The sequence below is a fragment of the Ambystoma mexicanum genome, chromosome 4q (genome assembly GCF_040938575.1).
Source record: "Ambystoma mexicanum isolate Mex_15411 chromosome 4q, UKY_AmexF1_1, whole genome shotgun sequence".
Classification (NCBI taxonomy): domain Eukaryota; kingdom Metazoa; phylum Chordata; class Amphibia; order Caudata; family Ambystomatidae; genus Ambystoma; species Ambystoma mexicanum.
Window position 1 is genome coordinate 1,302,342,019 of NC_090928.1, and position 24,470 is coordinate 1,302,366,488.

Sequence of the window (24,470 nt, forward strand, 5' to 3'; positions counted from 1 at the left end):
CTGCGCCCAGTCGGTGGAAAGATTACAATCCTAGACACAGGTTATGAATTACAATTTAATAAACGAGTAAAAGAGTACAATTATAAGCACAGCTAAATGTGAGAGTCCTGTATAGTGGGAGAGAGGCCTATGCCTAGCAGGTGAGAGAGTACAATTCTAAACACAGGTACACAGGTGAAGGAGTACAATTCTAAATACAGGTACACAGGTGAAAGAGTACAATTCTAAACACAGCTAGATTTGAGAGTCCTGTATAGTGGGCCTGTGTCTGATAGTTCAAATGGGTGCTATACTAGACATTGCTGTGCTTAATTGTGTGAAGTTAGGAAGGTTGAAGAGGTATTTGATAAGCGGGCTAGGCTTTCAGGGTAGAGTTATTGCTCTATTCCCCACCTGGGCCACTCTTACCTTACAGGTCCTTGGTCGTTGCTAGTTGATGGCTGGCCACTAGCTTCCCCTGCAGACACCTGCTGACACCTGCTGACACTTCTTGGAGCTGCCCTTTGCCTTAGGGCCCTTAGCCACAGGGGGTGCTGGGAAGGGGGCTGCCCTGATAGGGTCTGTTATGGCTTGTGCATCAAGGGCCGAGGCCCAATCAGGAGAGAGGAAGGCGGGCCAGGAGGACGGGAGGGTTTGTGGTTTGGAGCTGGAACGGGTCAGGCGAGCTGCACGGCTCATCGGTTTGTGGGAGCATGAAATATGCCCAAAATTAACCTAAACAAGACCCAAGGGGGTCCTTGTTGTGGATGCACTCACCTGAGTAGCCTTGGTGGTTTGTGAATTTAAGAAGCCTAGGGGTCCAGGCCTGACAGAGGGAGATACAGGGGTGGAACATTATCACCCAAAGTTCATTGAGAATGGAACGGTTTAGTTGATTTTGTTGAATACGATTTGTGAGGGGACTTCGCCTGGAAGAGATGCAACCCAGATGTGAAGCCTTCACCCCAAAGTATACATGGGATAGAACTTTGTGTTAGTTTGTTGACTGCATCAGGCCCTCGAAGGCAAGAGACTTTTATTGAAAAGAGACTTAACCATTGAAGAACCTGATAGCTGGTACGGAACTGTCAACTCGTGCTGGGAAGGCTTGAGTGTGTGCTGTGCTCAGGAGATCCACCTTGTCCCATGCTCAAAACGTGGGGAAGGAAGACCCCTGGCAATCACATTCTGACTTATTATTTTTGAAAACTTCTGTATTGAAAACCCTATCGCACCCTTTTTCTGTAATTGTAAGGATTTGGCAATAGGTTTTTAGTATAGGCCTTTTTTATTTTGACAAGTTGCCACAAGGACTGCATTATTTTTCGTTTGATGATCGAAGCTTGCTCCCATCTTAGATTTAGATTAGGTGTTTTTTCACCCTGCATTTACCCTTTAATAAACACCTTTGAACTGTGATCACGTGTGTCTGACTTTACTGTGGCCAACATGAGTTCCTAACAGTGCTCATTCGAAGGTCTCTGTTAGGTATACAACGGGTTGGCAATTTTACAAAAAGGGAAACTGGAGATCGAAGTGGTCCTACAACGGGTCAAGCTAAACCCTGTGCACATTCGAAAGTCTTTGATAGTTTAATGCAAACTGAAATTGGTCCGAGCCCTGCTGTGGGAGACTAGTTGTGTAAGAGGAAGGATCTGAGCCCAGCTGAGGGGGCTCTGGGGTGAACTGTGAGTCACCCAAGAAAGAATATTCTCCGAACATTGTAGGGGATCCACAGTATAGATCATGATAAAAAAGGGATCTGAGCCTGGCTGAGGCGGGATCCAGAGTGAATTACAAGCAATGAGTGGGTATAAGAGGAAAGGAATGTTGTGTTTTCTTTTGGTACATTAGGCCCTCTAAATCAAGAGACTTTGAAGAGACTTGGGTACAGAAGTCCTGATGCTGGTAATGGAACTGTATCCTCATGCTGAAGAAGCCAGAGTGTGTGCTTTGCTTGAGTGAACCACCTGGTCCCGTGCTGAAAACATGGGCAAGGGAGTCCAACGGTTTGAACATCCTGACATGTGATTTTGTAAACACTTCTTTCTTTTTCATGAACACTACCCCACATTATTTGTATTTAGCTGTAAGGTATGGCAATATTTTTTTTAGAATAGGCCTTTTTACTTTACTAGAGTCCACTAGGGCTGCGTTATTATTATTTGACGGTGGTAGCTTGCTCCCATCTGAAGGTTTAGGATTTGATAGGCGTTTATCACACCATTGATGAAGTTCAATAAACATCCTTGAACTGTGGTCACTTGTGTCCGTCTTACTGTTGATAACATGCCTTCCTTAGAGTACCTACATCCCCATTGTCATGCTGGGGGACGTTGACCTTCCCATGCCTTCTGCAGCCAAATGCCTTGAACTTAAATCCCTCCTATCTGGCCACTCTCTCTACTCCCTCCACAACCATCCTGCTCACGCTGGTAGCAAATCACTTTGTCTTTCTTTCTAATTCACTCTACTCCTGCAACCTCTCCATTGACCCCTCTCCCTCTGATCACTCCATTGTTCACTTTAACATCTCTGCCCCTCCACCTTCTACTCATCTCCCCTCTTTAAGGACTAAGAAGAATTTCAGGCAGGACTCTCTTGCTGCTTATTTAGCAGTGTGAGGACCTCTCGCCTGTCTTTCCCCTGTTCATGTCTCTTCCGTTGATGTGCTTTCTATGACTTTCACTATGCACTTATGAGTCCATTGGACCAACACTATCTGGCTCGCACATTCACACTTTCCCATCCACAGCTTTGGATCAGCTCTGAAATTCAGACCCTCAAAACAAACATGGGCCATGACCTACGTTTTTCCGGCACAAATCATGGACATCTTCCCTACTCCTAGCTGTCAAACATTCCATTGCTGTCCTAACCTCTGCCCTGTGCCAAATTCTCCTACTTTACAAACCTAATCTCCTCCCTTCTCAATCACCCCGTAACATGTTATCTACCCTCCAATCTTTGCTCACACCTCCAAAGTCAATATACGCTGCTGCCACCGTTTCTGAAAATGATTTAGCTCACTACGTTTTCCCTTAAAATCTTTAAAATGTATGTCCCCTTCACAGCCCTCCTTTCTCCTTCCCCAACCCTCCTTCTGTCCACAACCTCTCCGCTACCTCTTCTACACTTGACTACTTCTCTCTGACCGCCCCATTGAATTAGCACCCATCCTTTACAGTGCCAACTCATTTTGTACCCCTATCAGTCCTTTCTCCACCCAAATGGTCACATATTTCATCTCAATCACTTGTCCATATATCTCTGAGCTCTTTAACCTCTCTCTCACTGTTGGACTCTTATTTGCCTCATTTAAATCTGCAGCTTGTTTACCCCTATTGATGAAACCCTCTGCAGACCCAAACATCCCAGCAAACTACTACTCAGTTTCTCTCCTTGCCCTTTATTCAAAAGTCCCTGGGCAAATGGTCTTCAACCCGAGGATAATGTCCTTTGGGATGCACTTCAATCTGGCTTCTGTAGTACAGTGAGACTGCACTCATGAATGTCTCCCACATTCTCTCTAATGCTCACCATTCCAAACTCTACTGTACTTTTGGACCTTTCTGCCGCATTTGAAACTGTCAACCACTCCTCTCTCCTCACTCTCCAGGACCTTGGGTTTTGCAAATCTAATTTTGCCTTTAAAATCTCTTGGAACTCACAAACTCCTGACCCCCACTCCAGCATCCACAAGGACTAGTTCTTGGACTTCTTTGTTTCACCCGCTATACCTCTTCCATCTGAAAACTTATTTCATCCTTTGGATTTCACTACCACCTTTATGCTGACGACACGCAATATTTTTCTCCTTTCACTCCTTGACTCCAGCCATCTCTGAAGAGATTACAAACTCTCACTCTGCAATTCGTCACTGGATGCCTATCTGCTGTCTCATTCTGATCTCTTCAGAAACAGAAGCCCTCTTTCTCCCAGATTCCAATGCCGTCCCTAACCTCACCAATCTCCTTTCCTCCTGACCTTCCGGCTCCCTCACCCAAGTCTTACAATCTTGTGGTCCTTTTGATTGCGACCTACTGCAATAATTCATCACTACCCATGCTGCACATAGCAACCTCAACATTCAGAAAATGTGTCCTTTTCTTACTAACTACTCTACAAAAACTGTAATTTCCACCCTTGTGCTCAGCAAACTGGACTACTGCTTGAGCCTACTCTTTGGCATTCCTCTCTACTCCAACCTCCCTCCAGACAAAGCCCTCAACTGTTCTACCCATACTCGCTACATCCTACACATGTTTTCCCCCACTTCTACCTACCAACAACATGCTGGTTGGCTCTCCATGCACAGCTGCTCTCTTTTCAAGTTCCTTCTCTTGGTCTCCAAAGCTATCAATGGTCTTGCTGCTCAGTACCTGTCTGATTGTATCTCAGTTTACTCACCATCTTGTTTCCTCCGATCCTCCTCTATTTGGTAACACCGACATGGTATCAAACAGTAAGACAGAAACAAGTGATCACGGTTCCAGGGTGTTTATTGAACTTCAATTGGGTTTGAAAAACACCTCTAAAGATGGGAGCAAGCTACCATCAAATAATAATAACGCAATACTAGTCGAGTCGGTCAGAATAAAAGGGCCTAAACTAATAAACCTAATGACAATCTTTACCTCTAAGTACAAATAGTGTGGGAAACAATGTTGTGCAAAAGAGAATTCATGAAATGATCTATCGGGATATTCAAGCCATTGGCTTCGCTTCCCCACGTTTTCAGCATGGGACAAGGTGGCACACTCGAGCTTAGCACACTTTCTGTCTTCTCTAGCATGAGTATGCAGTACAAGACTTCAACATCAGGGCCTTATGTGCAAGTCTCTTTGCCATTCAAAGTCTCTTATTTCAGAGGGCCTGATGAAATTTCGACAAAACATTAAAGTTCCTTTCCTTTCAGGATTTTCACTTATACAACTTCTCGTGTGATTTTCTGTTCACCCTGGGTTCTCCACTGCCGGGCTCAGACACTCTTTTACACAAAACCTTGAATCGGTCTCCCTCTGCCGGGATCATACCAAACTGATGTGCTTTTTCAAAAACGTTCTCTACTTCATCAAAATCAAAGACTTTCGATTGTGCGCTGGGTTTTGCTTGACCCGTCGTAGGACCACTTTGATTCACATTTATTTGTTCTCTTTCAGTTGGTCTCCATCTGCCGGGTCCAGACCAAATGTATCTACTTTTGTCACTTCTCAGCTGGATACCTTACAGAGACCTTCGATTGAGCACCCATGCAGTGCCGGACCACTCTGTCAAAGGTATTGTAGCTTGCTTTAAAGTTCAATCACTCATCTGCAGTACAACTTCACTGGCATCTCTTATCACACGCATTTTAACGATGTTCGTTCCAGCACTCACCATACAATGTTGCTGCTTGCAACCTTGGCTTCAACACAGACCAGTCTTGTATCGGTCTCCCCAACTGACTGACTGACTGTGTTGATTTCACTGAAGCAGCTTTGTTCTTGGAGCCAAGGACGGTACCACAGCGGCTGGTGATTCTCTCCGCCTTGATTAGTAACGTGGGAGGGCCCAGGTATCTGCAACACACAATGCAGGATTCTTCAGCCTGGTTTCCTGGTCTTATGCTTTCTATCTTTGAGGTCGCTGCAAGGTAACGGTTCCTTCTCGAAAAGGGCAAGGGAATTTCCCTCCTTGGGATCCCCTTTGGTTCTGCAGTCTTTCCTCGCTTGCACAGCTGCCGTCTCGAAACTGCTGTTTTCTTGTGTGCTTTGCCTTGCTTAGAGTGTGCTCTCGTGCTCCGCCTTTTTTCCGTGTGGGGAAGTTTAATGGAAGACAGGTGTGTGTGTGTGATGGTCAGTAATTGCCCAACCTCGCCTGACCATTGTATTGGGACACGTCCGGTAGACTGCATGGGTGTTAGTCTGTTTTCTCTCAAAGCGGGCTGTCCGTGAGAAAGTGTTTATGTTGTGAAGGGGGTAGAGGGTAGAGTTCCTAAATATCCTAGTGGTAAAGGTGTTACAAGGAAGGGGATACCGCATCTCACCATCTGGTGTCCCACTCCCTGAAGACCCCCCACCCAGGTGATCCTCTCACACTGGTCAACCCCCAGGAACTGGATCCAAAAGCGATGGCCGTGTCCTAGCCACCTAGATGACAGATCCCTGGGGACTAGTGGGTGAGACACCTTCTGGTTTCTCACAGCAATCAAACCTCACTCTCATACCATCCCTGTGCCTTATCTTGCTTCTGCTCTTACTTCAACTCGCCCCACTCCACTGGAACCTACTGCCCATAACAATCAAAGGCAGCCTAAAAGTGGGTCTCTTCAAAGCTCGGCTTAAACCTCTTCCCCACCTGACTCCACCGCTACCTCCAGAGATGCTTAGTAATGTAGTTTGAAGCACTTTACACACACCTTAAATTGATGTTTCCTTCGTAAGTCACCTGTTTTCTTATATATTTTGTTTGTTTGTTTTGTCCCTGGTATAGGTTCTACCTTTCTACACCATCATAAACTGGCTCACTGCTTGTTCTCATCTTTATGCTGTTGTACAGGCATCCTTTGTAGGAATGCTTCTGACATTTGTAAATGTGTTATTATAAGTCATTTCTGTTTGAAATTGTCATCTGAGAGAAACCAAAGGGTGTCTCACTTACTAGTCCCCAGGGATCTCTCCCTCAGGTGGCCAGGGCACGGCCATCGCCTTTGGATCCAGACCCTGGGGGTGGACCAGTGCGGGAGGATCACCTGGGTAGGGGATCCTCAGGGAGTGGGGTGAGGCAACCGATGGTGAGACGCGATATTCCACCCCTTTTCCGTACCCCATCCGACTATATAGGATACTCCAATGTCTCAACCCCCTACCCCCTTTTTTCTCAAACGCGGGGCAGAGGAAGAGGGCGAGACTGACATATCTCATTGGACATGTCCCGCTAATCAGGTCAGACAAAGTCAGGCACTTGTCTTTAATCACATACATCTGATACCCATTAGTTATCCCCACATGCATAAAAGGTGGAACATAGAGACACACTCTGAGCAAGGTGGAACACGAGAAGGAGCAGATCTTCCAGGGCGAAGGCAAACTCACTGGAGCAGAATGACCGATCAAGGGATGAGAGAAAAGGGTAGGGAAACCCAGGAGATACCTGCAGGAGGTTGTTGCCTCGGCTAGGGTCGTGAAAGATACGCGGAGAAGGTCAAATCCCAGACAAGAAGACTGCATTGTGTTTCGAAGATGCCAACGACCCTCCCAGGTGAACGACAGACTTGGGGAGGCGAGGCCAGTGTTATTAATCTTGCCTCGTTAATTAAAGCCTGAAAGACAAAAAATGAATGCACACAGCTGGTGAGTTAGAGAACGACATGAAAGGCAGGTGTGTGTTAAGGAAAGATTGAAGTTGCAACAATCCATCTCACAATTAAAGGCTGTGTGTGTTCTGATGAGACGCGTAGGAAGGCAGACCTGTGGTGAATTTTAATTACTGATAACTGCGAAACCAGTGATACTGAGTAGCGAAGTTGTCCGGCGATAGGAAATGGCCCACTCAAAAGTCTCAGCAAAATACGTGATATTTTGTTATAAAGCAGCAAATTGAACGAACTCTGAAATGCGCAACGTCAAGATTAACCCCAGAGAAAGGGGAAGTTGAAAGGTGATTACTTTAAGAAGAAGATTTCTGTGAACATTTGTGCTTCTGTTACTGAACTACTAAGACCAAGAGACTCTGGGGCAAATAACACGAGTGCGAGCTGAAGAGAAAGTCGAAGTAGTCCTGCGGAGGTCTATGGTAAAAGCCTTGCACACAACAGTGAAGGTCCAAACCCGACTGAGGGAGACTCGAAGTGTGATAAGTTAGGTTAAGGGATTGCTTTTGCTGAGGCATCTAGGTTTAAACTCAAGTGGCCTGATCACGAGTTGGGTGGTAGTCCTTAAATGCAGCAGTAACTCTAATACCGCTGCATTTAAGGGCTGGCCCTATCACGAGTCTGGCAGAATATACCCCAGCTCTGAGCTGGGGGTAAATACGCAGACTTAACACCCTTTTTCAGCACAATTACCGCCAGTGGTATTAGCGCATGGTAATTGCGCCAAAAATGCCCCATTAGGTCCATTGGGGATTTACCATTAACAGCCAACCTGTGATCCGGCGCTAATAGCTGCGGACCAGTTGGTGCTAACCCACTTAACGTTGGCCAGTATCCCGGCGGTATTACTGCCGGGATAACGCCAAACTCGTGATCGGGCTCAATGGTGTGGCTGTCTCGTCATGGCCTGCATCATTTCTAAAGTGACAAGACTATTGCTTTGTGCTTTAGAGCTCAGTAAAGTCCTTGCCTCTTTGTTAATGCCTTTTTTATATTTGTGTGATAGCAATACTATACATTTGTCCAAAGGTAATCACTGATGACCTACTAGGCTGGTGAAGGAAACGACCTGAACACGTGTCCCAGCAATTACACACCGCATCAGGGAATAAGACCAAGAGAGAGAAATTGCAAGGATAACAAAGTGTATATGAAGTTATATGCAAGCAAAGAACCCTGCTGCACTAGAGCGATATGCCAAAAATACACGGGCAGCACATTAAAAAGGATATTTGCATCATTGATGACATTCGACTGTAGGAAACGTGTGGTTGGTGGTGCACCTATGGAGGCGCCTGCTCCATAAGGGATGCCCAGCGCCCATTTGCCGTCGCCTCCCAGGCGATCTTGGTGCACGTGGGTCAGCTGGGCACCTCTCCGCGGTGAAGGGCAGGGCAAGCGTGATACATAACTAACTAATCTTAGCTAAATAACAGGAAAAGACATTTCAAGAATAATGGCGAACACCAAATCATTACTTAAATGGGGGCTTAGAGAATATGGGATAATATAGGGGCATGCCGACCTCTACATTCAGGGTTTCATTGATACCGTGGTCCCTGCTCCCAGGTGTCTCTCCCTGGGGGTTAGATCTACTGCTTACCTTCCCTGGTGCCTCATGATAGAAACAGACTTGTGTTGCTTTTGGGAGACTATACTGAAGCATGGATTAGGTCTAGGGTGGGTGTTATGGGTTGATGAATGCGGGAGGGTCAGATGTGCATAACATGAAAGGGGTTGGGGGGGTCGGGCTGATAGACCCTGGTCTGGTGGAGGTGGGGTTGAGAGGGTACGGGCAGTTTAGTGGCGATGGATGGGTACTTGTGCTGGGGCCTGTTTCGGTCTCGTGCTCTGCGGAGGGCACATTCTTAGGAAAAGATACTAAACATTTGCAACAGTGAATGGCTGGACATCTGTGAGAACAAGGCTCGCACGGAGCTGGGCAAAGGTGTCGCTGGCTTGGTCTCTCGCGTGAGAGGCTGGGGATGGGAGAAATTTGATTCTACAGAGGACCGGTTTTTGGGCCTAGTAAAAGATGCTGTCGGGTCCAATACAAAATGGTGTCTTGTCGCAGGGGTATGAGCTATATTATTTGTGCAATTCTCTATGTTGCATCATGAGGGGACGTGCCTTGGGGGGTAGGTGTCTCTCCCCCCCTTGGCTTACATGTAGTTTATTTACCGCTGCTGAGGTGAGGAGAGTGGGACCGGACCATCTCCTTCCCAACATAGGTCAGAAGTTGGCTGTCATTTGGAGACAAACTTCTGACCTAGTGTGAAGCATATGACTTAACCATTCATATATGGAAATATGGTTCTTTTATATGCTAGTTGAGGCTCTGCCGAATAAATATTAGGATGGAACATAAATGCACAGTCCTGGTAAGTAAAGTATTAATTTAAAATGTCTTTTCATGCAGCTTTTTTTACATTAATATATTTTACTGTATAGCACAATCATGGATACTAAAATCAATGTCTATATAGAAAAAAACAATATCTCAGCTGCTGCACACATCTGCTCTGTTGCTGCTGCATTCATTTTTAAATCATTGGATCCTTATCTTGCAATCAACCATTTAGACACCATAAAGCCATATAGTGTTACTACATGAAAGCATGTAACTATCACACATCAGTAGTATAGAGAACCAGTCTGCGTGTTAAATGTTATGCCTGTAATCCTGAATATGTATTCATTAGTAATGTGACTCTTTTATTTCTATAGGTGATTGATGCTCTGAAAAATGCAACAGCAATTCTGTGAATTTTTCTGATGGACTATTACAGTATGAATCCTCTTTGATAGTGCATGCTATTTATACACATCTTAAAAGGATACAAGTCTCGGAACTGGTTGGCTTTTCAAGATAACATATTGGGATTGGAGAATTCCTCTGATTACATGAGGGATTTCAGCCAAGCACCTTCATGATAACGCTCATCAACTGGCAACATGGCTGCAATGAATATATGGAATGGCAGACTGAGCATGAGAACCTTGTTTTATTTTCTGCAAGAAACCCCTATTGTTCATCCTCTTATCAATGATCACACATGTGTGGTGTGCTATGTGTAGTCTTAATATAAAGGTAGTTTATTTTAAAGGAATTCAAAGGAACTTGTGAATTCAAATGGTCATTACGGAGGAATAAGTCTCGTTCATCATTAGAGAAGATCCACAGATAATAAACTTTATTAGTGCCCTGGATTCAGGGAAAGCTGCAATCTGAAGTAAGTTCTTATTCAGCACCAGAGCCCACATACACGTGAGAAACCTCTCCTGTGCTCTGAATGTGGGAAATGTTCAGTGGGAAGGAGTGTCTTATTATGCCTCAGATGACCAATACAGAAGACAAACCCCATCAGTACACAGAATGTGAGAAAAGGTTCACTGCAAACGAAGCTCTTATTGCTCACCTGAGAACACATACAGATGAAAAACTTCATCAGTGCACAGAATGTGGAAACATCTTCCATAGCAAGCTAAATCTTATTTACCACCTGAGAACACATACAGGTGAGAAACCTCATCTGTGCACAGAATGTGGGAAACGCTTCAGTGCAAAAAAATATCTTAATAATCACCTGAGAACCCATACAAAGGAAAAACGTCATCAGTGCTCTGAATGTGGCAAAGGCTTCCATGCAAAGGAATCTCTTAACAATCATCTGAGAACACATACAGATGAAAAACCTCACCAGTGTACTGAATGTGAGAAAAGGTTCATTAAGAAGTTTGATCTTGTTTGCCACCAGAGAACACATACAGGTGAGAAACCTTATGAATGCACTGAATGTGGGGATGGGTTTAGTAGAAAGGAATCTCTTAATAATCACATCAGAACACATACAGGTGAAAAACCGTATCAGTGCACTGAATGTGGGAAAGGCTTCAGTTCTAATAAATATCTTAATAATCACCTGAGAACCCATACAAAGGAAAAACCTCATCAGTGCTCTGAATGTGGGAAAGGCTTCCATGTAAAGGAAACTCTTAACAATCACCTGAGAACACATACAGGTGAAAAACCTCATCAGTGCATTGAATGTGGGAAAAGGTTCATTAAGAAGGATGATCTTGTTCGCCACCTGAGAACACATACAGGTGAGAAACCTCATTTGTGCACGGAATGTGGGAAAAAGTTCAGTACAAAGGGATATCTTAATAATCACATGAGAATACATTCAGGTGAGAAACCATATCTGTGCACAGAATGCGGGAAAAGTTTCACTCAAACATCATCTCTTAATTTTCACCTGAGAACCCATACAGGTGAAAAACCTTATCAGTGCACTGAATGTGGGAAAGGGTTCAGTGCAAAGAAATCTCTTAATTATCACCTGGGAAAACATACAGATGAAAACCCTCTTTTGTGCACTGAATGTGGGAAAGGCTTCAGTACAAAGGGAACCCTCAGTAAGCACTGTAGAACACATGCAGGTAAGAAAAAACCTTATCAGTGCACTGAATGTGGGAAAGTGTTCAGTGCAAAAGGAAATCTTAATAATCACATGAGAATACATTCAGGTGAGAAACCATATCAGTGCACTGAATGTGGGAAAGGCTTCAGTGCTAAAACATCTCTTAATAATCACCAGAGAACCCATACAGGTGAAAAACCTTATCAGTGTTCTGAATGTGGGAAAGGCTTCCATGCAAAGGAATCTCTTAACAATCATCTGAGAACACATACAGGTGAAAAACCTCATCAGTGCACGGAATGTGGGAAAAGATTCATTCAGAAGGGTGATCTTGTTTGCCACCAGAGAACACATACAGGTGAGAAACCTCATTTGTGCACTGAATGTGGGAAAACGTTCAGTACAAATGGAAATCTTAATAATCACATGAGAATACATTCAGGTGAGAAACCATATCTGTGCACACAATGCGGGAAAAGTTTCACTCAAACGTCATCTCTTAATTATCACTTGAGAACCCATACAGGTGAAAAACCTTATCAGTGCACTGAATGTGGGAAAGGGTTCAGTGCAAAGGAATCTCTTAATTATCACCTGGGAAAACATACAGGTAAAAAACCTCATCTGTGCACTGAATGTGGGAAAGGCTTCAGTACAAAGGGAGCCCTCAGTAAGCACTGTAGAACACATGCAGGTGAGAAACGTCAGCGCACTGAATGTGGGATAGGCTTCAGTGCAAAAACATCTCTTAATAATCACCAGAGAACCCATACAAAGTAAAAACCTCATAAGTGCTCTGAATGTGGTAAAGGCTTCCATGGAAAGGAATCTCTTAACAATCACCTGAGAACACATACATGTGAAAAACCTCATCAGTGCACGGAATGTGGGAAAGGTTCATTCAGCAGGGTGATCTTGTTTGCTGCTAGAGAACACATACAGGTGAGAAACCTCTACAGTTGCCATTTTTAAATAATGGTCAGTGAGGGAGGGTTTTTTAATGACTGAGATGGCTATTGTCCAAAACCGTGAAGCCCGCATCTCATCAGTTTTCATTGATGACTTAATCCAGGTGCATTGTTATGTTATCCTAAGTTATCTTCTACCGCACACCTTTACCATTGGCATGGTCTTTAGGTGCTCATGTGGTTTTGCAGGAAAGTGGGTTGGGTAGATTAGTGAGGGAAGGGGGAGTAGGATAGAGGTTGTGCTTTTCTTTTGGTGAATGTAGAACCAGGAGAAACTGGTATCTTGTGCGATTTTACTTTGTAGGTTGTTGCGCACTGGGGTAATTGTGTCCGGAAGGGCAACGTCCAGTGGTTGGGATGTTTGTTTGCCGACAGTTTCATGGTGGATGTGTGAGTTCTGTGTTTTGTCAGAGTAGGCTGATCCGTTGGATCGTGCGAGGTAAGTGTAGGATATGCTGGGGAGGAATTAGGAGCGGGGCGAGTCAGCAGCTGGTGCATTGTATTAATTTTGCCCAGTGAGCTTATTAAACAAATTGTTGGTTATGATTGCAACTTTCCTGAAACCTTATAGAATGTGAGAGCTGCCTTCTGTGGTATGATAACTAGCCTATGGAACTCCATGAGGGCATTAGGCAAATGTAAAGACCACTAGACATTTTGAAAATGCCCAAAAGACATGGTTGTTAAATGAATAACCATAGACACTTCGTCAGCTGCGGCAGTGAACAGTCCTGGTAATTTAGTACCAAGAAGCCACTTTGCGATAATGTAAGCTAGTAAATGTAGGTGTCCTTTATTGTCCGTCTCAATCTCTCTGGGCCTTTGACCATCAGACCCATATACTAAGAGGCAGGCATCTGGAACACTGCCTATTTGATAGAAATCTGCCTGGCTGGAGGACAGTATGCCATTATGATGTCTCCTTTAGTATCGAAGCCCCTGCCTACAGGATTTGGCATGCCTCAGGGCTGCTGCTTGTCACCTTTGCTTTATCCCTTCTGCCATTGGCATGGCTCATCCGCTCGTATGGCTTCAGGTTCTGCTCCTTTGTCAAAAATCTACCAGCACATCAGGAGTGTGGCTGAATTTTCAAATCTATTGGCTATTAAAAAAGAGGATGGAGTCACACTGGGGGAAGTTGAACTCTGACAGAACAGTCTGGGGTGTACGCTTCTGCTCCCCCTCTGAGCTCACACTGCCCATTTGGGTGTCAGAATTGATTGTATGCTTACACTTAGGTCGAACTAAATGCTGGGGTGCCAGCTGTTTTTTCATCCTTAAAGTTTGGCCATAAATCATCCTTTTTGTATGTGCCCTACTCTGCCATCCATAATGACAATCCTAACCTTTTCCATGTTGTCCTCCTACAATGCTATTTATTTGTTCCTATTTGCCTTGATTTTATTTTGCCTGTTTTGCTTCCATCTGCTTCCGGGCAGGAAACCATAGGTGGCTTGTAATCCCATCCCTACATATATGTGCCATACTGGCCTTTTACTCCCTTAAAATAGTAAGATGTTCTCTAAAAAGTAACAATACTCACATCCAAAAAATAGCAAACGGACACATAGCCTGCCGCCTGTTTTCACCCATCGAGATGCATGCATGGCTTCTTATAAGTGCCACCATCAGTGCTGTGCCAGCGGAAGGAGTTGCACAATTGTGACTGCCGATGTGTAGAGGACCTGTATACATCTTTTAGTTTTCATGAATTACTAGATGCAGATATCTTGTTATAAAATACTGCATCTTGAAAATGTTGCCTGGAGACCAGCTTAATAAGATTTGTTTTGTTCACCATAGGAGTAAAGTATGTACTGGGCATTTCATGAACCTGGAATCTCCAGTATGCAGTGGATGTAAAACACTGTTCTCAGAGCACTTCAGATTAGTAGCTGGTTCCCCGGCTTAAGATTGTCTTAATGGGGTTTGCATTACTGAGGAAAGAATGCAATGTCCACTGTTTAAGCACTATTTTACATAACGTTGTAGGTGTGATGTGCAAGCAATGGTTTCCAGTTGTATCATCTATATAAATGTATTTTAAAATGTACCATTTTATGACTATAGTACAATATTCTTTGTGCATGATGAAGTATAATTCCTGCATATTTGGAAATTAAATAGTGTCCTTTCTGGAAAAATAATAAATAGATTTCGAGTTACCAATGTCATGGGGGTTCTATATTCAAAGAAGGAATAGTGGACAACATTTTCTGCTAATAAAATTGATCACAGTTAATATAACCAATTTCTAAACTAAACAGTATCTGCCAGAGTTCATAAGCTGAATTAAATTAAATGCTGATGAAAATGATATTGAATTCAGCTATCTGTTACTATGTAATAACATTAAAAATATTACGTCTTACTAGTGCATCTATTTGTATGTTGTCCTCATACACGGATTAAGGGAGGACAGGTGGAGCAGAAGATGTGTTCTCCAGAAGGTGGCAAGTCTGGAGGTCCTCCTACACCGATTAAGGGAGGACAGCAAGACGTATCCTCCAGAAGGTGACAACTCTGGCGGTCCTCATACAGCGATTAAGGGAGGACAGGTGGAGCAGAAGACGTGTCCTCCAGAAAGTGACAACTCTGGAGGTCCTCATACACCGATTAAGGGAGGACAGGTGAGGCAGAAGACGTAACCGCCAGAAGGTGGCAAGTCTGGCAGTCCTCATACACTGAATAAGAGAGGACAGGTGTATCAGAAGACGTGTCCTCCAGAAGGTGACAACTATGGAGGTCCTCATACACCGATTAAGGGAGGACAGGTGGAGCAGAAGATAATGGCCCTCATTATGAGCATGGCGGCCTGGGAAGTACGGTACCGGTAAGCATGCCGGTACCATACTTCCCGGACCGCCATACTACGGGCCCTCCTGGCGGGAACCGTTTCACCTGCCAGGGCGGGTGTAATGGCACCCGCGAGCACAGCACGTCGGATACACTGGCACATGCAGAGTTGTGCCGGTGCATCCAACGTCCCCATCCCCATTCAGCCCTATGGGGCAGAATGGGGATGAGGAGGCCCTTGATTCCTGCATCCAAAAATGGGCAAGTTCTGGGTCTGCCTAACTCGGCATGACCCGGTTCTTGCCCATTCACGGGTGCCGGAAAAAATGCAACTCCGGCGGCAGCCATGCCGTTTTTAACGGCACAGCTACCGCCAGAGTTGTAATGAGGCCCAATATGTTATTCTACAGGTGGCCAGGCTGGGGGTCATCCTGTATCGGGAAAGGGAGGACAGGTGGAGCAGAAGATAATGTGTTCTTCCACAGGTGGCCAGGCTGGGGGTCGTCCTGCATCGGGAAAGGGAGGACAGGTGGAGCAGGAGGAGGCTCGTGAGCCATAGCAGTTAACGCCTCAGATGTTATTTACGGGGCACTTGCTCCTGCCGCTGCTCCTTCCCTTCTTAATGCTCCAACTGTGCGCCCCCACCACTCTCCTTGGCACGCTCCTCCTGGTAGCCGATGGCAGCTCTGGCACACTTTCATGGGGTGGCGGTACTAGGTCCAGGGCTGTTGCATCATTGGGACCTGAGGCTGCAAGAGAGAAGACAGGGACACATCAAGCAAGGCAGTCACTTTTTATGACATATCACAGGATGTTGGTGATCCAAATAACATGTACGTCCACTGTCACAAACCACTAAAACAGAGAATGCATTGACTATGAATCATGGTGCCTGTAAATACTGGTAATATCTGGCTATCGCCCACAGTTCCGGGAGGATAGCTCAGGGGCAAAGTGCTCGCCTTGGAAACAAGACGACACGGAGCACCACAGGTTTGATCCCCGGGTCCACGCTTAGAAACCTCTGGGTATTAAGCACGTTATAAATAAACTATCATATCAGATCATATCACACAGAAAGCACTGCACAACTCGGACAGTTTAGTACATTTTACTTTTTACATGTAAGTGTCTATGTAGGACACATAAACAGTGTTGTGTGTCAATTGTGGCCCCAAATGCTCTTGATCTACCTCTTAGATGAGATACCACTACCTGGACAGAACAGCATGAATCTAAAAAAACATACCCATCTCATACCCATCTGCAGACCCACGGGCGGTATTGCAACACCAAATGTGAGATAATCATATGAGAAGGGAGCAGCCCACAGCAAATGGCCTTAGATTAGGGACAATATTATCAAGTCCATTGGCAGGCTCTGTGTGATTAGGCTATTGTTACAAATGCACAGAGCCTGTGGCTGGCACCTTCTAGTTCCTCTCCCAACATAAGATTAAATTGTTATGCAAAACCTGTACAGCACAGGCTTTTTAGAGATAGAGGGAAACACAGACACTTCCATATGAATGGCGTATTAATAAAGACAACCTGTGATGTCACACTATAAATAATTAACATTTTTCTGTTACCATAGCATTAACTAGGCGCCTAAGGACAATGCAGTAATTCCCATTTAAGACACACTGTTTGAGTGCATTAGGAAAATGACATTTCTTTGTGTGATTATGTGCACTGCACTAGCCCCGGTCTACTTATCTTAAATAAGTTTATTGGATGGTATTTTCTGCCAGAACTCGGTTTTTAAAATGGCGTCTGTGTTAGTCTCTGTGACTCCTAAACCAAAGGTCGAGCCCTTTGTTCCACTTTTGGCGGGCCTCTGTACAGAGACTCTCCAAAGTGGTGCCATTCTGTCTGGGTTACCACAGGGGTGCGGGAGGGGGTTTAGGCACCCTGGACCGAGTTGCCTTGCCAACTCCGGTCGCACTCTGGAGTGATTGGCCCAAGTGGTGAGCCTCCCCGCTCACCACTTAGCATGTGTTGATTGACAGCTAGGCTGAATGAATGGGGGTTTTCTGCATAAAAGCAGGGCTTTTGGGACTGGATCTTCAGAAGTCGCCACAGGACCTAAGAATCCGACGAGGGTAATGCTGAGCCGACCTGCACGACGACACCTCCGGTGGAGCCCTGCGGAACCGACTCACCACTTCCCGACGACAGAGGAGATCTCCCGGCCGGAGAGTCTCTTCCCCTGACTGGTGGGAACAACCAGTCACCTTTGCTTTTTCTTTGCCTCAGGACACAGTGGTCGAATTGCCCATGCAGAGCACCTCGGCAACCGGATAGCCACTACCCTTGCACCGCGACCAAAAGGTGGTGCCTTGTGACGGAGCACTCCGCGGCTGGTCTCTTCCCTGGTGGTGCACCGGACTTCACTTTTCTTCGACGACGAGATCACCTCTACTCTTGGCAAAGGCCCGACGTGCATCCACCACCAGGAACAACTGCCCCCGCCGGAGCTGCCTCCACAAACAAGGTACCGTGTCCGCCTGGCATCCCTTTCGATCGGTTCGAGTGAGGTGTCTTAATCCTCTCCTTTCCGTTGGGTCGCCTTCAAGCTTTGTCTCACGTATTGTTCTGAACTGGTTCAATCTGCCGATAACAATTTGCTACACAGGCTCGAGCGCATTTCCACAAAGAGACTTTTTGGGACAAATCTCCTTGCCTCTCTCCGAGTGGGCCTGGCCTCTGAACTTTATGATCTATATTGGTTCTTGTCTTCTTGCCTTGCATTTTTCCCGTAAAGTATTGAACTGTGTTGACTTCGTAACCTGCCTATTTTTTCTCTCCCATCCTAACTGATATTAGAGTGCCATCTAGGTTGAGGTATACACCTCTGTCTGAAAATAAGTGATACCGGTAGAACCTAGACTTGTCGAAATATTGTTAGGGGGATTGATCGTTTCTTCTTCGTAGAGTAATTGTACTTGAATTGTTTCCCGTGATAGTGCCATAGTGTTTTCCATAGATGTTCCGTTATAAATAAATACCTTAATATCTTTACACTGAGTCTCATTGCGTGTTTGCTTGTCTTACTGTGAAGAATTGCCCTATCTTGTATACTCCACATACTGCTTGACTCTTCTTGAGGGAAGTCTGACTGCTCAGCCACAGCTACCAAGTGAATCTGTGTGGTACAGACTGCTACCAAGTGGGTTTAATGCCAAACACGTGTAGTCCTAAATCTTTTGCAGTGGTCCCAGAGGGAACTGCACAGGTTTCGGCCTAACACAGGGCAAAGATAACTCATGAGAATAGACAAACGGCATGCAAGTAATGTTTCCACCAAGTAGAGTTACAAAATGTAACATAGATTTTAAGGTCAGGAATGGAGTTTTTGGTGCCATCCTGAAGTGGAATCCGGCCGAAACTAAAAAGATATATTTTATGTGTCACATGGATTAACTCACATGCAGATCATTGGTTCTAACAATTGTATTTATACCACTCCACTCTTACACCTACTGAGACAACCAATTGAAATTGCAATCTAATTAGCTACATATGTCTAATGTTTTTCGACCAAACCTAATTTGTGTGAAACAAGATGGCCTCATTAGAAATGAGGTAACATGTGCATCTGATGCTGTACCACATGTTTAGAATAGGCCAATGAAAATGTATAATGAATATAACGATTTATGTCATTTTCTACACCAGCCAATCGTGAAGATGCATTGTTTACAATTTTTGCCTTTGGTTTCATAAAACTTAATAGAAGCCTGTACTCAAACCATTACAAGTTGAATGTCTGTGGATAGTTCCCTGCTTACGCAGATTTTGCAATACATCTTTGTTTTTATTTTTATTGTATCCTGTGCATGACATTGTTTTTTTTTTGGATTTTTTGGCAGAAGAAAAGGGCATTGCCTACAAGTCCAAGACAGTTACAATGGTCTCAATATTTCAGCAAGTTCGATTTTGTGGTTACTTGCCGTACAGGAAGAAGCCAGGGCACGACAGATGCCTTACCAAGACAACAAAGCATCGAGACATCCGTACTGGAGACTCGGGGCATAATCCCAACCGAGAACATTTTGGGTGCTGTTACCAAGGGCATCCTAGACGAAGTGTGAAAGTGCGTCACAATTGGAGAATTACAGACATGGGCAGCAAAGGAATCGCTCAGACCTGTACGTGAAGGGCTTCCATATCATGCAGACAGATCACATCTCCCTACGCCGCCTTTGAGAGAGAAATCAATGTTTTGTTGTCACAAGTCTCTGTTAGCCAGGCACTCTGGTGAGCGAAAAACCAAAGGGCTGCTGGGAAAACATTTCTGTTGGCCTGTAATGAATAGTGACATAAACTATATATACAACAATGTGGCACATGCATGAGAACACAAGGCAGGTCATTCCAGGAGGATGGGATTGCTGCAACCTTTGTCTACTCCAACTGAACATTATTCACATATCTCTATGGTTTTGTTACTGACTTGCCCAAATACAGTTATGATATAATGGTAGTGGTGGATTATTTTTCAAAGCAGGCGCATTTTCTTCCATGCATTGGTATACCTAGTGCAGGACAATTAGCGGAACTGTTACTTCAACATATACTGAGACCACACGGTTTGCCTAGAAGAATAGGGTCTGATCGTGGTCCTCTGTTCATGTCACAGTTTTGGCGTGCTTTCTGGAGAATGTTGGGAGTCAAGTATGCGCTGTCCACCCACAAACAGATGATCAGACTGAACAGGTGAATCAAACAATGGAACAATATCTACGTGTCTCTTGGCTTATGGGATGGACTCATGGGTGAAAGCCCTTTGGTTGGCCGAGTTCAACTACAATAACACTGAACATGCCTCCTTGGGCATGATCCTGAATATGTGTTTGCAGGGCCAGGAACAAATCATGCTCCCTGAATAATTACCTGCATCAATGGCAATGCCAGTGGTAACGGAGCACAAGCAGGTGCTTTTAGACATCAGACATTGAGCACGCCAAAACCTGGAGAGGGCAAAAGATGCTCACAAGAGACATGCAGACAAGAAGTGACAAATGGCCTCCGATTATGTAGCAGGGGTTAGGGTTTGGTTTTCCACACAGAAAATACATTTGGTGCGTTCACGCACGCATATTTATGACCGTGTGCAATTGAAAAATGTGTGTCAAAAACTGCTATGCAATTAAAACTTCCCCCAACACCATAAAAATTCATCCGGTGTTCCATTTGTCTTTAATTAAACCTGTAGCCGTTGGCGTCAAGACCAAGAAACCGCCGGTTATGATGAAAGATGGGCAGAAAGAATATGAGGTGTAACTCTTCCCGGAATCAAGGATACTCCCCCAGCGTGTTTGGTACTTTGGTAAATGGGTGGAATATGGACCAGAGGACTGTTCTTGGGAACCTGCAGAGGCCGGGCATGTGCCACGATTGGCAAGACTGTACCACAGCATACACCCAGAGAAATCCGGGCTGCTGAGGCCCCCTGAGTAGGGGGGAACTGTCAGGAATTGTTGGGCAGTCAGGCCATATAGAGGGCCTCTGTGACTGGAGCCGCCAGATGCGGGCTTATAAACCCTGTAGATGTATCACTCTGGGGCCCCATACACCATTTGCCATGATGCCTGGCAGCAGTGTGCTCTGCGTGTGTGTGTTAGGGAGAATTCTCAGAAATTTGCTAATTCCTCGCACCTTAGAGCCCTCCAGCTCTACTTGCTAAACTTTGGGACTTTCAACTTTTCAATTCAATGTGTTTTCTGTGTTTATTTCTTTTGGTTATGGAGTCTAACCAACTCCATAGGCATCATCTTTTACAATTGTGCCACAAAGCACCTTCAGTGCAGTGACACGGGGAAATCTTCCAGATTTCCCAAGGTTTAAATACCTTCTCTGGAATCAACTACTGTTTCCCAGAGCAGTGGAGTGAAATTGACTTTACTTAGCATTGTACTTGTTGGACCCAGCACACCCTATCTTACAATAGAGTGCTGGAGGGGTTACTTAGTATCCCCTGTGTCTAAATGCTCATGTAACATTGTTTATGTTACCCTTTCTCCAATTGACTGGCTGGTGGCAGTGGTTTTGTTTTGATCTACCTTGGTTTGCATTTACTGCAACCGTTCGCGGCTCCGGTAAAGTAACCGCGGGAGCCATCTTTTTCAAAGTGGCATCCAGCCCTCTTTGCTAAAGTGGTGCCTGGTCTTCTTTTTTCGCCATGTCTTTGTGGGAAGGTCCTTCTAGAGAGTTTCTCTGCGCGCCAAACCAGGTTTGGTCTCTTTGTTCATTACGGCTTTGGCAGGGTTTCAGGAGTGAAACCCGCCTCTGGCTCCAGAGTGCCTGGGTTAGGCAGGAAGTGAGGGAGGTGGCCGAAATTCCCTGTGCTTAGTCTCCTAGGAGACCCAAGTGCACTCTGTGGTGATTGGCTGGCTGACTGTCCGGCAAGGACAGCCACCCTGCTGGGCGAGTGACAGCTAGGCTGGAAAGAATGGGAGAGAACTGAATAAAAGGTGAGTCTTTTGGCTTGGCATGTAGAGTCGACCACTGGACGAAGGAACCGAAGAAGAGCTTGAAGAGGACATCTTCTGCAACTCCTGGCCCGTTGGTTTGCCCGGTGAAGCCCTGCTGCAGTTACTACTTGCCAAGTTTGCATCGACAGAGAAGCCCTGCAAGGAAGACTTCTCCCTTTGAGTTGGTGGGACCAATCAACTCCCAAGTAAGCCACCTAGACACCCATCGCGGAGCTGGTTGAATTTCCTCAGAGTTGCTGCAGGAAACCGTAGAGCCAGGGAGAGGGACACCAGATTGTGTGTGTTGCTTGTAAACTAGCTTAAAGCTTTTGGAAGATCCTCCGGACTCCCACGAAGCAGGACTGACCAAGCCTGACCCCCCTCAGTCGAGTGCGGAACCTCAGATGTGAGGAAAGTCCACCTTGACAGCCAGGAACTGCGCTTATTGCTATTTGCTGTACCGCAAGGAGCTGAAACGCGAAACAGCCACTGAACGTAAAGTTTGCCGTTGCCAGTTTTGACAGTGCCAGTGCAGTACAGGAGTCCCCCGACGTCCTCCCTCTTGTCCCCACGACTGAGGCCCAGGAATAGTGAGACCTGCAGGGCTGTACTGGAACAGAAGTCTTCAGCTGCATCTTTCATTTTTTAGCCAAGGTACTGTAAAACAAGCCTAAGAGAACTTACATCTTACTGTAGAAGTGCTTGTAACTTCCACAACTCACAAGTCTAATCAGCTTGTGGCCCTACAATTGATTCTTCTTTCTTCAAGGACTCTAAGACGTGTGCAAAGACTTTTCCATTACTTACCAGAAGTGCTTTATCCTATCCAAGACTTTTGCCCATTGACTTTGGCTTAGCCTATTGAATTGAATGACTCTTCTAGTGGACTCTAACATTATTTGCACTGCTTATGAATATTTGTGGTCTCTTGTGTTCTAAATAATGTTTGCCTTTTACCAACTTCTAAGAGTATTCTGAATGCCAACAGTAAGATATTAATGTCCCCAGCACCCTCATTACTAAAGTCACCTGTGGGTGTAGGTTGTGTCTGTGGGCCATCCCAAAAGGGTCTCGTCTGATTCAGAAACTCAGAGTGTACGGTATTGTAGTATACTTGTGTGTTACTATTCTATTGCTCCCTTCTGAAGAAGGCTTTATAACTGACTGTTAAATACATTATTAATTGTTTATGTAAGAAACCTTGAGTGTCAGAGTTTATCTGAATACCTGTAACTGTGAATCTTTGTGTACCTCCACTACAGCCCACATATCTCTTGGCTTGCCTATACCTGTAGTCATAGTTGCGTGTAGGGTTCCCAGAGGCTACTGCATCCAAACTTTGCCTAATAGTGTGCCGCTGGGTCATCTTTATAAACTCCGACACCAGCCCATGCCCAGTGCTTATTATTGACGTTCATAGTACATTCTGCTTTGGCCTGTAGGCCGTTGAGACAGAGCTGCAGAAGATGTGCAATTGCCTCTCTTGCCAGCTCGTTCACTCAGTGCAGGTAAGCTCTTCACTACTGTCCACCAGCAGGAGACCTTGTGAGGTTCCCCGGGCATAAGTACTGGACTGGTATGTGTTCTGCTCTGTAAGAAAGTAACAGAGCCACCATGTTTTGATCCCATGGGTTGGCCTGTGGGCTGTCTGCCATTAGAAATGTAGCACTGTCACACTATGAATACATGGTGCTGCATTTCATGCTATTACATATGTGAGAGCTGGACTCTCAGCGTTGGTATGTCACATGTGTTTGCTGATTAACTGAATACCACAGTACTCCAAACTAGGAGGACACATACTTGTTATCTCTATAACCTATCAACATTTAGTGTCATTTGTATGTCAGCCTTTCATGTGCTTGCTGCCTGACACACAGAATTCATGTAGCTGCCATTGTATGTTGCTTAGTGGAATAATGCACGTGCTTATTATCTCAGTTCATTGAATCTCCAATCTTTTTGTCAATGGACACTTGTGTAATATACGCTCAATGCAGTGCTTAGGTATGCCTGAGGGTATATATCAAAGACAGGACAGGATTATAGGCCACTGATATAGAGTGCTTCTAGGCTTGTGCAGAATCAAGAAGTGTGTAGAAGGAGGAGACCGACACGCAGGTGGCATTATTTTGGTTATAGACATTTGAGGAGCAGAGAAAAGGAAAAAACTATCTTTCCCCAAGTCTAAGAGGGGTTTCCCTACCTCAACAGAAATACTAAGGGTCCTGTCAGAATGTCCTATCAACTTAAAAGTCTGTAGTCATGTGCCAATAATCCTCAACCTGTCCCTTACACTCTTTAGTAAATCTAAAGGATAAAATGTTCTGTTGGCCCAGAAGAATGACTCCCTTCTTCTGGACAGTGTGCTTAAGACCCGGTTCTTAATTGGGAATTTCACAGAGGGAATGAATCCATTCCCCAGGTTGCAATGCTTCTTCCTTGTGGAAAGTAGAAAAAATTAAAAAGT

At 45.0% G+C, this 24,470-nt stretch overlaps 1 pseudogene; it reads left to right on the top strand.

Moving 5' to 3' along the window:
- The window catches only part of LOC138467393 (zinc finger protein 208-like), a 419,830-nt pseudogene that overhangs the window by 56,457 nt on the left and 338,903 nt on the right, over positions 1–24,470 (top strand).